General features: G+C 44.6%; 1 protein-coding gene across 7 annotated transcripts in view; it reads right to left on the bottom strand.

Moving 5' to 3' along the window:
* The window catches only part of Myo3b (myosin IIIB), a 406,405-nt gene that overhangs the window by 203,763 nt on the left and 186,053 nt on the right, over positions 1 to 16,589 (bottom strand).

Here is a 16,589-nt window from a genome sequence, read left to right as displayed (position 1 = left end):
CTAGCCCATCCAAGAGATGCCCACCCACCCCCATTTCAGTTGTCTCTTGTAGTACTTTCTCCCTTTGTCCCACCACCCCCAATCTCTCCTCTCTCCATCCTCCCACACCCCTGCCCCCATCCACTGTACTTCTCTTTCTCAGTGAGATCGTGCTTCTCTCCCCTCGAGCCTTTCTTGTTACTTAGCTCCTTTGGGTCAGTGAATTGTAGCACAGTTATCCTGCAGTTTATGGCTGATGTCTACTTATCAGTGAGTACTTATCATGCTTGTCTCTCTCAGTCTGGGTTACCTCAGTCAGGATGATCCTTCCTAGTTCTATCAATTTGTCTGCAAATGTCACAGCGTCATTGTTTTTAATTCCTGACTAATATTCCATGTGCCAGTGCACCACATTTTCTTTACCCGTTCTTCAGTCAAGGTTGCTCCCAGTTCCTAGCTGTTATGAATAAAGCTGCTATGAGCATGGTTGAGCAAACAGCCTTGGGGTATGATGGAGCTTCCTTTGGGTGCATGCCCAAGAGTGGCGTAGTGCACCTTGATTCCTAGAGTTCTGAGAAACCACCAAATTAATTTCCAAAGAAGCGTATGTGTAGGTTTTCACTACCACTAGCAATGCAGTAGCGTTCCCCTTGCTCCACCTCCTCGCCAGAATAAGATGTGGTTGAGATTTTAATCTTAGCCATTCTGATCAATATATATCAAATGGAATCTGAGGGTCATTTTGCTTTGCATGTCCCTGATAGCTAAGGATGTTGAACATTTCTTTAAGTGATTCTCAGCCATTTGAGATTCCTCTGTTGAGAATCCTCTGTTTAGATCTGTACTCTATTTTTTTTTAAATTGGGTTATCTGGTTTGTTAATGTCTAGTTTCTTGAGTTATTTATGTATTTTAGATATCAACCCTCTGTTGATGGTGAAATTGGTAAAAACCCTTTCCCATTGTGTAGGCTGCCATTTTGTCCTTTTGATGATGTCCTTTGCCTTGCAGAAGGTTTTCAGATTCATGAGATCCCATTTATTAATTGTTGATCTTAGTGCCCGCATGCTTGATGTTCGATTCAGGAAGTTGTCTCCTGGGTCAATTCATTCAAGTCTATTCCCCACTTTCTCTTCTATTAGATTTAGTGTATCTAGTTTTATGTTGAGGTCTTTGATCCATTTGGATTTGAGTTTTGTGCAGAGTGATTTGCATCCTTCTACATGCAGACAACCAATTAAACCAGCACCATTTGCGGAAAATGCTTTGTCTTTTCTATTGTATAATTTTGGCCTCTTTGTAAAAAATCAAGTATCCAAAAATGTATGGATTTACTAGTGGGCCTTTTGTTCTATTTCATTGATCAGTCTGTCTGTTTTTATGTCATTGCCATGTGTTTGTTTTGCTTTTTGTTTTTGTTTTTTTCCGGAGCTGGGGACCGAACCCAGGGCCTTGCGCTTGCTAGGCAAGCGCTCTACCACTGAGCTAGATCCCCAGCTGCCATGTGGTTTTTAGCGATGCAGATGTGATACCTCCAGAAGATCTTTTATTGTACAGGACTGTCTTAGCTGTCCTGAGTATTTTGTTTTCCATACGAAGCTGAGGATTGTTCTTTCAAGGGCTGTAAAGAATTGTGTTGCAATTTCAATGGGTAATGACATTGAATCTGTAGGTTGCTTTTGGTAAGATGGCCACTTTTACTATGTTAATCCTACTGATCCTCCGTGGCACGGGCAATCTTTCCATCTTCTGATATCTTCTTTGATTCCATTCTTCAAAGACTTGAAATTCTTGTCATATAGATCTTTTACTTGCTTGGTTGGAGTTACACCAAGAAATTTTATATTATTTGTGGCTATTGTGAAGGGTATTGTTTCCCTGATTTCTTTCTCAGCCCATTTATCATTTGTATGTATGAGGGCTACTAATTTTTTGGGTTAATTTTGTATGCAGCCACTTGGCTGCAGGTGTTTATCAGCTGCAGAAATTCCCTGGTAGAATTTTTCAGGTTTTTTTTATGTATATTATCATGTCATTTGCACATAGCAATACTTTGACTTTTTCCTTTCCACTTTGCATCTCCTTGATCTCCTTTAGTTGTCTTTTTGCTCTGGCTAGAACTTCAAGTATTATATTGCAGGGATAGGTAGAGAATGAACAGCCTTGTCTTGTCCCTGATTTTTGCTTTAAGTTTCTCTCCATTTAATTTAATGTTGGCTGTCAGCTTGCTGTATATTGCCTTTATTATGTTTAAGTATGTGCCTTATATCTCTGATCTCTCTAGCACTTTTATCATAAAGAGGTGTTGGGTTTTGTCAAAGGCTTGTTCAGCAAGCATCTAGTAAGATGGTCGTGGATTTTTTTCTTTCAGTGTGTTTATATAGTAGATTGCATTGACAGCTTTTAAATGTTGAACTATCCCTGCATTTCTTGAAGAAGCCTACTTGATCATGGCCAGAATATGGAATCCAGGGGATTGGTAACTTGTTTTTTGATAAGGTCTCCTGTATCCCCAGGCTGACCTCTTAGAACTCACCATATTAATAGAAGATGATGTCACACTGTGATCCTCCTGCTTCTACCCCTGAGTGCTGGGATTACAAGAATTCATTACCCCATCCAATTTTCCTGGTGCTGGCAATCATACAAACCCATGCATGTGTTGAATAAGCATTCTATCCACTGAGTCGTATCCCAGCCCAAAATTTAATTCTTATTTTATTGGTTATTTTATTTATGTACATTTCAAATGTTATCCCCCTTCCTGGTTTCCCCTCCACAAACCCCCTATCCCACCACCCCTCCCCCCTGTTTCTATGAGGGAGCTCCCCCACCCACCCACTCCTGCCTCACCACCCTAGCGTTCCCCTACACTGGGGCCACAAGTCTCCACAGGACAAATGGCCTCTCTCCCATTGATGCCAGACAAGGCCATCCTCTGCTACATAAGCAGCTGGAGCCATGGGTCCCTCCTTGTGTACTCTTTGGTTGGAAAAATGTAATTCTTTAAGTAATAAAATTAATATAAGTAGACATTCCCATAATTTCCTCCATGAAACTGTAATACTCAGTGTGGTGCTTGGAGAAAGCACTTGCCCATAGGTTAAAAGCTCTGGCCCCAGTCTCAGGATTGTGAATCATGAGTGAGATACTCAGTACATCCCTTAATGGCAGCCACTTAGTCCTCATCATCTATAAATGGAAGGCACGTACAATCTTGAGATAGAAATTCAAATTAGATTTCTAAATGCATCAAGTACTAGTCTTAGGTCCTTATCAAAACTAGGAATCAACAATTTGTGTAACTCCTTTCGTTACTCAGAATGCCATTAAATTACACGGGTAAAATGTCCTCCTATGCCCTGTGAGTTCAGCAGTAAGGTAGCGTCGAAGCTTCCCTAAGAGGTGCCATATATCCCATATTGTCACAGTTTAAAAGGTCTCCTGATGCAGTACTGTCTCCCTAGATCCCCCAGCTGGCGTTGCCTAATGCTAGCGATGTACCACACAAACACCATGGAATTCTCACGTGTAGCTTCCTCCTTGCTACACACACAGAGGAGGTAGGTAGAGAACACCTTGGAGTCTGCTACACTGAGTCCTCCTTCCCAATCGCCATCGCTGGTAGTTTTAAATTAGAAAGTTCACGTGAAGCATATTAGTCACCTCCAGTACTGGAGCCAACTTTATTGTAAAAGTCTAAAATAAGACCAAAGCTGTATTTTATCTAATCTAATCAAATCACTAACCTAAGCAATCAAAAACGATTAAGGAGAACAGTTTCTTTTTCTATGCCTTTACATGTAGGCGACGTCAAAGAGAAACCCAACTGGGGGTCATCGGGATGGCTCAATTGTTAAGAGTGCTTTCCTAGAAGGCCTGAGTTTGATTACCAACACCATGGTCACAGCCAGAAGCTCATTGTGCCTGTTACTCTAGCTCCAGAGGGTCTGATACTTCTGCACAGACAGACAGACAGACAGACAGACATACACACACACCCATAAATATGCATAATTTGAAATAAAGATTTTTGTGGCGCATGCTTTTAACCCAGCACTCAGAAAGCAGAGACAGGCAACTCTGTGAAGTAGAAGCTAGCGCGATCTATACAATAAGTCCCAAGCCATCCGGGGTTACATAGAGAGGTGTCTCAAAAATAAATAAAGCAATTTGCAATTTTTTAAAAGAGAAAGAAATCAAATTGGTTTAAAGTATACTTTTTTGAGTCAGGTGTGGTGCATATGTATAAACCCAGTCGTTTGGAGGCTGAAACCTGAAGAATCATGAGTTCAAGGCTATTCTGGGCTTTATAGGAAGTTCCCAGCCAGGCAGGGTTACAAAAGACCTTGTCTCAGGGAAGGCAATGCTAATTTTCAGTGTGACTAAGAATATTGCGTCTTGCTTGCCATTTTATTAAATAAAATATCAGCAAGTCTGCCTTTCATAAGCCTAAAAGATTTGTCCCCTTAAAGTTCAACATAAAGAAAAAAATAAACTGAATTCTTAAATAAAATGACTGAATTCTCACTGTGTTAATTTCAGTCTTTTTATCCCTTTCTTTATTCGTGCCCAGTAACTTTGTGAAATAAAGCGTTTGACAAGGAAAGTTAGCAAGGGTCTCAAGAGACAGGTCAGTAGTTCAGAGGACTGCCTGTTCCTGCAGAGGACTCGGGTTCCATTCGCAACACCCACATGGCAGCTCACAAGCATCTATAACTCCAGTAACTCCAGTTGCAAGAGATCTGACACCCTCTTTTGACTTCCAAGGATATGAGGGGTGTGTGTGTGTGTGTGTGTGTGTGTGTGTGTGTGTGTGTGTGTGTGTGTTACAAAGACATTACCCAAGGAAGTGATCCTGATAAGATGGTGCAAACATTCCTTGCTTGTGTCTCCCCTTGAAAACACCTAAACACTCAGGGTGGAATGTGGGTTTCTGTCTGTACGAAGGTGAGGACAGCACGAGATAAGGCGAGAGTCTGTGATTGGGCAGTGGAAAAGGAAGGCGGGCTGAGAGTTTTAGAGATGAGTACAGGAAGACAGAGGAAGAAGCAGAGAGGAGGAGACGAGATGGAACCCATAGGAGAGGAAGCAGAGTCAGAACCACACAGTCCTGGGAGCCACAAGTATTGGGGATTTCTTAGATGGTGTGTTTGCCCCGTCTAGGTGAGCAGCTTGTGTTTCTATCAATTGAGTTTTGAGCTCACTGTGCAGGCGTTTTGTGGGTTGAGAATTTACTAATATAAATCTGACTGATAAATTACAAGCCTCTAGAGTTTTTATTTTACCTGGTTAGTGAGATTTGTGACAGCTAATCACAGGGGGAGGATGGCTGGGAATGTGAACAGAATCCACTGCAAGAGAACGGAGAGATGGGCAGTCACTGCATGGGCCTAGCCATGGTGGTGGGGAGACCACCAGGGCCAGAGAGCAGCCGGAGTTAGAGTGGGATGGTGCCTTTTTCTATTTCATGCAACAGCGGAATCCCTGAGCGTCTGTCTCAGGATTCTGGGAGGTGAATGCTCACAGGAAGCTGGGAAAGAAACCTGAATTTGAGATCCCAGCAAACCAATGTGCTTCCTGGGGAGGTTTTCTTCCCACTCTTGGCCGAGACTACATGAGGAATGCAGACACTAGGTGGACACTCTGGATACTAGATGTCCTTCACTCTGGATGATGCTTTTACACACGGTCTGAGATAAAAGCACTGGCAAACCTCAGCTGCAACCTCAGAAACAAATAGACACCAGCATAAAGTTGATTCTCAGTGTGCAGACACAGTTTGGTATCACCAGGATCTGAGTTGGTATTTTCTAAGCCCACCAGCTGATTGTCTACAGCTATAACCGTACTTATGTCTGTCTGTCTCACACACCTAAACTCCAAGGATCGTGCCAATGGCCTTGAGTCTCATCAAAATCTTCCCACAAGGATTTAAACAAATGAATGGAAAAAGATATCGTAATTACTGTTATTAGCTCTGTGTGACCTCCTTTCCTGTTGATGGGCAATCTAATCCTTAGAGTTGGTACTTGCTCAAGATTGTGGTAGGCAATTTAGAAGTGGTGTTATCTAAGATATCCTCATTCATATAAAGACCAGCTCACTAGTTCAGCCACACACACGTACACATGCACACATATGCACACATATGTTCACTTTCATATGCACACTCACATATATGAATGCACACACACACACACACACACACACACACACACACACACACACACAAGTAGCTCTATTTGCCCTCTCCAATTAGTGTTCCTCTGAAAAGGAAGCCTGCTTCACTTTCCTCCTGGGGGGTTTGGAGAGTTAAAACCTTAATCCTAACACTTATATCTTTTACAAAATCCTTAGATGTTAGATAAACGTATACAAGTGTTATGTCTCTCTACTTTTAGTTAAATATATAAATATAAATTTAGATAAATAGATACATATAATTAAACTTGGTTTAATTTTATTTTGCTGTCTTCTTGAGTCAAGTAGCTTGTTCCCACTGGTAATGACAAACTCGGATTATCTGAAACTCTCAAGCTCCACCTAGTGTCTTAATTTAAGAACAGCATCTGCTAACATTTTTTTTTTTTTTTTTTTTTTTTGCCAAGCAATTCTTTGTTTAAATATAAAAATTACAGATATTCAACTTAAAAATACTTGAGTTTGGCTGGGCAGTGGTGCTGCAGATCCCAGCACTTGCAAGGAGGAGGCAGGTGGATCTCTTAAGTTTGAGGCCAGCCTGGTCTGCAGAGTGAGATTCCGGACAGCCAGGGCTCCACGGAGAAACTTGAAAAACAGACAAACAAAAAGATACGTGGGTTGTGTGGGAGGCACAGCTTAGAGACGGCATTGGAGGAACCACACCCGTTAAACACACGGGCCTGTGTTATCAGAAGGAAGACAGTACTGATGCATGGACACCCAGGAGGCTGGAGTGGATGGATGTTGTCTAACAATCTGTCATCGTTTTGCTGTTCTGAGGAGCCAGCCTTCCTGAATCCCCCAACTATCCCGAGCAGTATCTAGGCCCTTATCCTGAGCTTAGCTTCTTGATAACTAGAATCCGTCCCTATGAAAGAGTCCCATATACCTTGCATCCTCCACCCATAGTCTACTCTTATGTTTGTAACAAATCCCCTCCCTTAGGCCCTTACCCTGAGCACTGTTGGTCAGTCAACAGAACTGATTCTTGTTGTGCAGGTCTCAGGTGCTTTGCTGGGGAGGGGGAGGTTCCACATAGCTATGCCTAGAGTTTTGTTGCGATGAGTGTCAGGTGCAAACCTCTTTCCAGAGTTTTACTATGCTTAAATGTGTCCGAGAAATAAAACAGACTCTGGAAGCTTGCCCCAGGGCCTGCCAAGTGGTGCTGACTGGAATTTCATTCTTCACCTGGTGTGGCCCATCTCCCTGCCAGCAGTGACACTGGCAGGGTCCCCAGGAGGGTTGAGTTTTCCAAAGCTTAGATAAAGAGATACATCTAAGTGACTGGGTAACAGTTTATTTAATAAAGGCATATAGTAATATATAGATTTGTTTTGTTATTGTCATACGGCGCACATGGTCTACTACTTCCACTTTTACTTGGTGCACATATAAACATCCAGGAATGCTACACATTCCAAATGAGCGCTTAGGTTCGTGCACAGCGTGCTCTGAGGTGCTGTGTGCGTAGAGCGATGGCTGTAACTGAAGCGTCTTCTAAGAGGAGTGTTCCAGGGTAAAGTACATCAAAGTCTGTACTGCCTTTTCTGCATGTCCTGCTTGTGTTTATGAGGCAGACAGAGTTTGAGGTTTGACGCCAAGAGGGAAAACTGTACGGTCTGGGTTTGGGTTGGACGAAGTAGAAGATGCAAAATGGGATGACTTTAGGTCTCAGGGACCAGGGATGAACTCTATGTTAAGATAGAGATGTGGGCATTGTGGAGCCAAGGGCAGGCTTTTGGTCACGTGTGGCGCATGTGTGGCTTTTTCGAGACTGTCTTTAGCCCAGGTCATGGGTGGGAAGAGGACTTTGAGAACATCCAAGCAGTTCGGACTAGAGTTTACTCTCTATGCCCATGTTACAGTGGAGCAATTTCGGGGTGATGCTTTTTTAATAGCCCAAGCTCGGTGACAAGCCAGTCCTCTGTGTGATTTCCCTCCAAAGTGCATCCTTAACCCATTAGCTTCCTGTATTCAAGCAAAGACTCCATGCAGAGGGGTACAAACAGGTTCGGGAGTCCCACGCATTGGGGTTGGGTGTGGTCTTACCCTCATGAATGTGATAGAAGGAAGTGCTCTAAATCATGACCCAAGAATGTGACTCTCTTACCTGATGCGTATTCACACACCATTCACCACTGAGAGCTCCTCTCTGTGCGACAGTCTTTAGACAGTTGTCCTCTGGAAGACCCATCGCGAAGATTATTTCTGCCCCATTCCTCCATTCCCAGAATATAAATCCTCCCTTCCCTCCCAAGGTGCAAAAGGAAATCTGTCTATCAGATGCCGTGCTTAAAGGTGGCGATGATATTTGTGAGGGATAGAGAGAATGCAGCCAGGGATTAGGAAGAGAGAAATGAGGAAGAGGACCCAGACTCAAAGGCGCTGGTCCAAAGCCTCTATAGCTGTAGGAAGAGCCCATTCCCTTATGACCCTAACCAGTGGCTCCAAACAGTAAGGAAAACGTTGCTCAAAAGTAAGGCTAGAGTTACAGCACCAGCCTACACTATCAAATCCTCCATGCAGAGCACTTCTATTTCCATGTATCCTCTGATTCAGGGTCAAAGAAAATGGACAATTCCATTTGACTTTAACTATACAATAACGGAGCCAGTAGGAGACAAATCACCACAGATTACCCATGGGGCTCTATTCTATTGCCTCTCTTGTGAGTCAAATATGAAGTAGATACCGGTTGAGTTTGGAGCCAATGGCTCCCTGAACTAGATGTTGACCTATAATGTAAGGTTAAAGTTCTCAAACATACAAACTTGTAAAATAGAAAACCGAGCAGAAATCGTTATAGTAACGGCCTATGTTTTTCTTTAACCTATGCAGTTTCAGCCTAGTAAATTGGCATTGTATTATCAATCACATTAAGCAGTATTTGATACTATTCCTACCTTCTCCAGACAGCAACAAGAGTCAGGGACAAAGGCAGAAAATTAAATATTGGTTTGTTCACACAGTGAGGCACCATGTGCAGGGCGTGGGGGCGTCGGTGTGGGGGTGTCAGGGTGTGGCAGATGGGGGATGTGGGATGAGGGATGTGGGGTATGGGACATGGGGGGAGTGATACTAATTACACCAAGGTACAGGTTTATTCCTTCTCTGTTGGGGATATAGGAAGACATTTAACTTCCAGTGTGAGCAGCATCTTTAGCACTTTATGCGATCATTCAGAAGGTCTCCATTTACAGAAGTGCCAGGAGCCTGTGGTCATATAGGACGTGGAGTGTGTTTGTGCACACAAACATGTCTGCAAGCAGAAGGGCAGGGGAGACAGCAAGGCTGCCTGGGGAAAGCCCGACAGGTGAGGAGTGAGAAATGTGTTTTTAAAGGTCACCACCGCAGGTCGAAAAGGAGTCAGAGCAACTGAAGTCATTGTTTTAATCAGCCTCCCGCAAATCACAAGGGCAGAATCTGAAAGCCATTAAGCATAACGGGGGCGGGGGGGACCGCTGTTACTAAATTCTCCTAGAAAATAATACTTAGGGTAGACCTTCGACATTTGATGGTTTGACATTTGTCATCTCAGCAGGCCCTAGCCACCTGCAGGGGCAGGACACACTAGAACTTGTCATTTTCCTGAGGCCCACAGCTGAGTTCATGGTCACAGTGCAGCCGGCCTCCCAGCGCCTTCCCTGCCTCCACCACATTCCAGACCCTGATGCTCTCTCCTAAGGACTCTTGTGGGGTGATAAAACGCACGGTTTCAAGTCTACTGCTCTGATCTTTAAGGGCTAGGCCACATACCGGGTGATCGCAGTAAATTCATGGATTTTGCAAAGTGGGTTTGGGAAAGAAGACATTTTGAAGGTCAGGGAAATAGGGGCTGGTGTTGTCAAAAACTCAAATTATTTAAAAGCTTCTCGGACAAGTTAAGAGACACTGTAGCCTTAAACTGTTACCTGCAAATGCTAGAAAAAAAATTTTTTACCTCCTTTAAGAGCATGTACATCTTAGATTCTTAACTGTCGTGCCTAAATCAGACATAGGCCATGGCAAAACTATAAGTTATGAGGAAAATTTAAGTTCCCTAGGGAGTCTACACATGTTTGCATGATCATCAACATCATGGAATGATACTGACTAAATCTCAACAATACAGTGTTCCTTCTGCCTACAGATCCCCCGTAGGACTTCCCAGGTAGAATTCTAAAGCTAAGTGGATACAGATCTGGATATAAAAGTGAACAGAATATTGCCTCAAGCTTTGGCTTTTCTACACAGCTGCTGCATTCAGAAGAGCTACACCCATGAGGGCTAAGATGGACTTCACATCTCAAGCTCCAGATGTGGTGTGCCTTCTGCTGCACTGTAACCAATGGTAACCACACCCCTGATGGCTAACATTGTGCCTACAGATTTGAAAGCTGGTCCTGTCTGCTTATTATAGCCAAGATGGCCACTTCCCCATGGAATCTTGACATGGCATTACCTTCTACCTCTTAAGGATTTTTGGAATTGTTGCTATTTAAGAGGGATACTGAGGTAGATTGTCCTTTGGGAGTAAGAGATTCATTAAAAGTTGGTAACACTGCATGCAGACAGCAGGGGAAGAATTTGGACCCACAAAGAAAAATGGGAGTCCCTCCGTATAGGTTTCAGAAAAGGCCCCATATCATGTAACCTGCTCATAGTCATGTGAATACCTAAGAAGTAGGGCAGGAGGGCACAAGTTTGGTCTTTTAGTTAACGAGTGTCCATCCTATGGGATGTGTTATCTTTAATCCCTGATTGCTTAGGGTCTCTGGGATTGGGAAGAGAGGATTGTTCTTTTTCTAGGCAGCGTCTCAGTAGGGTGCCTGCCATTTCCCCATAGCTGTAAGAAGTACAGAGTTAACTAGGAGAGAAGGAGGCTGCTGCCAGTGAACACAGCCGTGTCAGCCTGAAGCTAAACCTAACACCACTTGATCCCGGTGGTGGCAGGGAGTGCAGCTCCTTCTGCTCAGTTCTGCCTGCCCTTCCTCTGCTCTCCCTTACCATTCTCCCCATGCTCATACACACCCCTACCTCCTCTTCCTCTTCCTTCTCCTCCTCCTCCTCTTCATCCGCCTCTTCTTCCTCCTCCTCCTCTTTTTCCTCCTCCTCCTGTTCTTCCTCCTCCTGTTCTTCCTCTTCCTGTTCCTCCTCCCCCTTCCCCCTCCTCTTCTTCTTCCTCCCCCTCCTCTTCCTCCTCCTCCTTTTCCTCCTTCTCCTCCTCCTCCTGTTCCTGTTCCTCCTCCTGTTCTTCCTCTTCCTGTTCCTCCTCTTCCTCCTTTTCCTCCTTCTCCTCCTCCTCCTGTTCCTGTTCCTCCTCCTGTTCCTGTTCCTGTTCCTCCTCCTCCCCCTCCTCTTCCCCCTCAGCACCTGGGTCCTTTTGCTTTCTGTTCCTTCTTGTTACCTCTTCTTACTGAGGGCTCCTCAACTTGCCAATAGATTAAAAGAAAATGTGAGTTCCTATCACACTGAAGTTTTCCATGAGCACAGCTCAGTCTTTTTTCTAAGTTCCTCTCTAAAACTCCCAGGAGCTCAGTCCCCCTTCCTTTGTTCTCCATACTCTATTGAACCTGTGTCTCTTCTTCAGGCCAACCAGCCCCTGACTAGACTCAGCCTCCGAGTTACTAAGCCACTGTCAGACTTCCGAATCTGCTTTCCCTGTCCTATACCTGCGGCCAGTAGTAACCAGAGCCTACGGATGGATGGTCAAGGCAATGGTGGACACAGCCCACTTGCTGGGAGCCTTTAGTGCTGTGCTGTCCTGGGGTTCTCCATGTTTCTCTTAACCACTTCACAGTATTGGAGTATCAGTCAGTCACACTGTATCCAGGTCTTCTGTACTTCTGAAAAGTCATAGCTGTATTTGAATGACTTTGTCACATTCCTCATAGTGACACTTCCAAAGGCTTGACATCTTCCTGGAGCCGAACACCACTGCCTACCCTAATCCCTTAGTAGTGTTTGGAAAGTTAAGGGCCATCAGCATGAGTTTTCTCACAGTGCCTTCTTTTCCCTTCAGATTGTCAGAATATTCTCATCTCACCTGTATGTGGCTTTCTAGCATTGTTTCATTCTAAGACCAACCAACCATCTCTTAGACCCTTGGTCCATTTCTTCTGCTCCTCTACAACTCTCTCTTCTATCTTTAATGTCTCCTCTACACATAATTCTCCCCTTTTCATCTTTTCAAGCCTTCCCTGTCTTTTTAAAATGTCATTTATTTATTTATTTTTATTTATTTATTCACTTTATATCCTGATTGTGGCCCAATGTTCCTTCTTTCCTCCCAGTCCTGCCCCTATAAATCCCTCTCTCTATTATCCACTCCCCTTCTCCTCAGAAAGAGAAGCCCACCTGGGTACCACTCAACCTGGGACATCCAGTCTCAGTGGGACTAAGTGCATCCCCTCCCATTGCAGCCCACCCAGGCAGTCCAGCTAGGAGAAAGAGATTCAATGACAGGCAACAGAGTCAGAGACAGCCTCAACTCCATGAAGACCAAGCTGTACATCTGCTATAAATGTGTAGGGAGCCTAGGTCCAGCCCCTGCATGCTCTTTGGTTGGTGGTTCAGTCTCCGTAAGCTCCCATGGGCCAGGTTAGTTGACTCTGTAGGGTGTCCTTAACCCCTTTGACTTGCTCAAGTTTATCCCCAACTCCTGCATAAGACTCCCAGAGCTCTGCCTGGTGTTTGGCTGTGAGTTTCTGCGTCTGTTTCCATCACTGCTGGATGAAGGCTCTCAGGACTCTGACAGTGAGCCTAAGACTGTTTGGACCATTGAAGATGTAACTTAAGGCAGGAAGCTAGAAGCTGTGGGTGACACCTGTATGTCCTTGGCATTTCATTTGATATGAAAGGGAAACAGAATGGTCCTTTGACTGCTATCTCTTGGTGCTTTGTAATTCCTCTTTGATTTCTGCGTGAATCACGGCTGGTAGCTTAATTCTTTCTTTCCCTAGCCAACCAACCTATCACTAAGTCCTGGCAATACCAGGGCTTCAGCATCTTCTACGTCTGTATTTGTTATCACTGCTCTTGTTTATGGATGACTTCAGTGCAACAGAGTGAAGGTATTTACAGGGGTAACTAGCCAAGGAACCCCGAAGTAAGAACAGAAGAATTAACAAAGCGATTGGTGGGAGATGGGAAAGGATGGGAAAGTCACTGACCGGTAACAGGTAGCAAGGTAAGGAGTAAAGAAAAACAGGTAAAGATGTAGGAGGCAGATGTGACGGATGTGACGTCACACTTGGGAGGCCGGTTAAGGAAAACAATGGCTAGGGAGGCAGAAGGGAACAGAAGGATCCATAGTCTCTCCCCAACCCCTCACAGTAGAGAGGTAGAATGTGGGCTACAATGAAGTGGAAAAGGGGTCATCTCAGTTATGATGAGCAGATAGGCTGGACACTCAAGAATATAGGAGCAAGGCTGGGCATCGAGGAGGATTGGTCACACTGCAGCAGAAAGTGTGCCATGCATGGAGGAGGGCTTGAACTGTGAGACCCATCTTAGCTCTTGTGGATCTAAACTGTAGCTCTTCTGCATGAAGCAGCTTCATAGTAAGCCAGCGCTTGATGCAGTCCTCTATACATACACCCAGATCCATATCCACATAGATTTACCGTTAGACCCAGTCTGCAATAGTCCTTGGAGACACCTATGCAGAAGTAGTGGTATAATACTATTGAGATGGGTCAACTTCTATCTCTAGTCTTGCCTCACCTGATTCTACTCTCCACTCTACATTCAGAACAATCTAGAACACAGACCTCCCTGGAACTCTTCAGTGGCCCCCTTCTGCCTAAGACACAAGTCTGATGCCTTTGGCCCATGGACCTGGCCTTCCCTTACTTTCTCCCTCTCTCCCTCCTAGCCCACAAAGCTCCAAGACTGCCCGCTAACTCAGCTGCCTGCCCACACCCTCTGCAGCCCAGGTGTCCCTTAGTGTTCTCTCTTTGCCTCCCTCTAAATAACTTCCTTCCCATCTAACTTCTGTTTGATCTTCAGGTCATGCTCAAATTCCATCTCCCTACCAGTTGAGATTTTCCAAACAAGACAGAAAAAACAAGAACACTGGAGCCGAGATGATAAATGGTCACTCATCTTGCGATGATGGTGATATGGCAGGCAGAGAAATGTGAAACCATGGGCTCAGCCAGGTTTAAATCCTAACTCAGCCACTTCCTGGTGACTTTTCCCTTTAATGTCTTCCCCAGGCATCCCAAGGCCAGATGCGCTTTCCCAGGGACGGGGTCAGGGCCTTTCCCTGAGACTTCTGCTCTTATCTCGGTACTTCTCAATCTTCCTAATGTGATCCTTTAATACAGCTCCTCAGGTTTCTGTGACCACCCCCCCAACCATAAAGGATTTCATTGCTATTTCATAACTTTGCTATTGCTATGAATCATAATGGAAATAATTTTTGGAAGCAGCAAGTTGTCAAGGGGGTCACGACCCACAGGTTGAGAACCACTGTTCTATCTGATCCTTGTTTGTGTGGTACAAAGACTATTAGCATTTTATCAAGAACCAAATCTGGTTTGCCTTTGCAGTTGCTCTGCTCAGTTTAGGGCTTGACACCTACACGCATAAGTAAATGTTTCTACAGAGAATAAATGAATAAATTTGATTTTGAGAAAGAGATAGAAATCAATATTTTTAACCTTTGGTGCCTCCGTACTGCTTATTTTCATGATCTTCTCTGATAATTAAGGAGATGGATTTCCACAGATGAAGGGCAAAAGAAAGGTAGTTGGGCTGATTGGTTCTGTGTTGGCTGGACACAAGCTAGAGCCATCTGAGAATAGGGAGCCTCAGTTGAGAAATGCTCCACAGAATTGGACAGTAGGCAAGCCTGAAGGGCATTTTCTTAATTAGTGATTGATGTGGGAGGAGCCAGCCCATTGGGAGTGGTGTGGCCCCTGAGCTGGTGATTTGAGGTGCTATGAGGAAGCAGGCTGAGCAAGTCAGTAAGCAGCACTCCTCCGTGGCCTCGACATCAGCTCCTGCCTCCGGGTTCCTGCCCTGTGTGAGTTCCTGCCTTTAGTACCTTTGGTGATGGACAGTGCTAATGAGGAGTTAGTGAAAGAAACCCTTTCCTCCCCAAGTTGGTTTGGGTTAAAGTGTTTCATCAGAGCAAAAGAAACCCTAACTAAGACCGTAGTGTTCAAAAGACGTGAACTCTAAACAGACTATGCACAGATATTTTTCTATGTCCAACATTTGTTGAAGGTTAACACTGTAGGCAGAGCCATCCTAATCTTTGAAGTGTATCTTGTACGTTCAGAAGAATAAAAAGTTAAATTAATTCTTCAGCAAGTGGCTGAGCTACAGAGCCCATGATTTTAATCATTGGTTTGCCCTGCCTGGTGTGTGAGCATCGATGGGAAGAAACAAGGGGGCTGTTTTCCCCTCCGTTCGTGCTCCCACCGTGCTAGTCTCTATTTTCTCCACCTTCACTCACAGCTTTAGATAGATTGGCTAGCCAGCTGCAAACGACAGCCGAGAACTTTTCCTGGTGGGTTCAGAAAACATCTATATAGCCAGCACCTTGTTAGCTGCTAAGAGGAAGTGTCAATTACACTGTGTTCCCTTTGGAATTTATTTCTGACCTCCTAAGGAAGGGGCTGGTCAACGTTTTGATATGTATTTGTGAGGTTGTATTTTTCGTAATGACTGTTCGAGGGGACACGAAGCACAGAATGAAACTGGAGATTACAAAGGCCCTGTGAGAAGCCTTTGCCACCTACCAGGCGTCTAACATCAGAAGACTTGGCAAAGAGTAATTAAAGCAAGGGCCTGTGCATGTACAGAGTCAGGGTTTTCTAAGGGGAAATGGGTGTTTAAAGTGAGAATATAGAAGCACGCAGGCAAAAATGGGCAAAGAATGGCGGTTGGTAAGTCTGAGGACTGTCTTAGAAGCCACTGGATAATAGCTCTCTGATCTAACAGAGAAAGGAGAAGCTGGGTCTGACTTAAATGCTTAGGAGCCTGGGTTTTGGGTGTTTGTATCTCGTCCTCGTTTTGGTTGTGTGTGTGTGTGTGTGTGTGTGTGTGTGTGTGTGTGTGTGTGAACGTGTGGAGCAGGCTGATGTCCAAAAGCTAAAGAAAGGTGGGCTTTCCGTCCCCTGGCCTCAAGCACAAATTCCTACTGCTTCAAACGGCACCAAGTCACAAGAATGGGTCTCTCCACCTTGTCGGCTAGCCACAGACACAGAAATAGCCGAGGCAGGAAGAACCCATAGGAAAATGTTTGCTTTGCATCATCCTAAACAGAAACCTGTGACAACGGAGAAAATTAGCACAACACGGTCACCCTGAAAGTCCATCTCTGGCAAGGCTGCCTTTGACTTTCTGGTTTGTAAACGGGTTTCCGCACAATGCAGGGATCTCTCCGGAACTGACTTACTCTGTGTTATTTTCTTC

This window comes from Rattus norvegicus, chromosome 3, assembly GCF_021556685.1.
Source record: "Rattus norvegicus strain SHRSP/BbbUtx chromosome 3, alternate assembly SHRSP_T2T, whole genome shotgun sequence".
NCBI classification, from domain to species: domain Eukaryota; kingdom Metazoa; phylum Chordata; class Mammalia; order Rodentia; family Muridae; genus Rattus; species Rattus norvegicus.
This window is presented reverse-complemented; position numbering and strand designations above follow the sequence as displayed.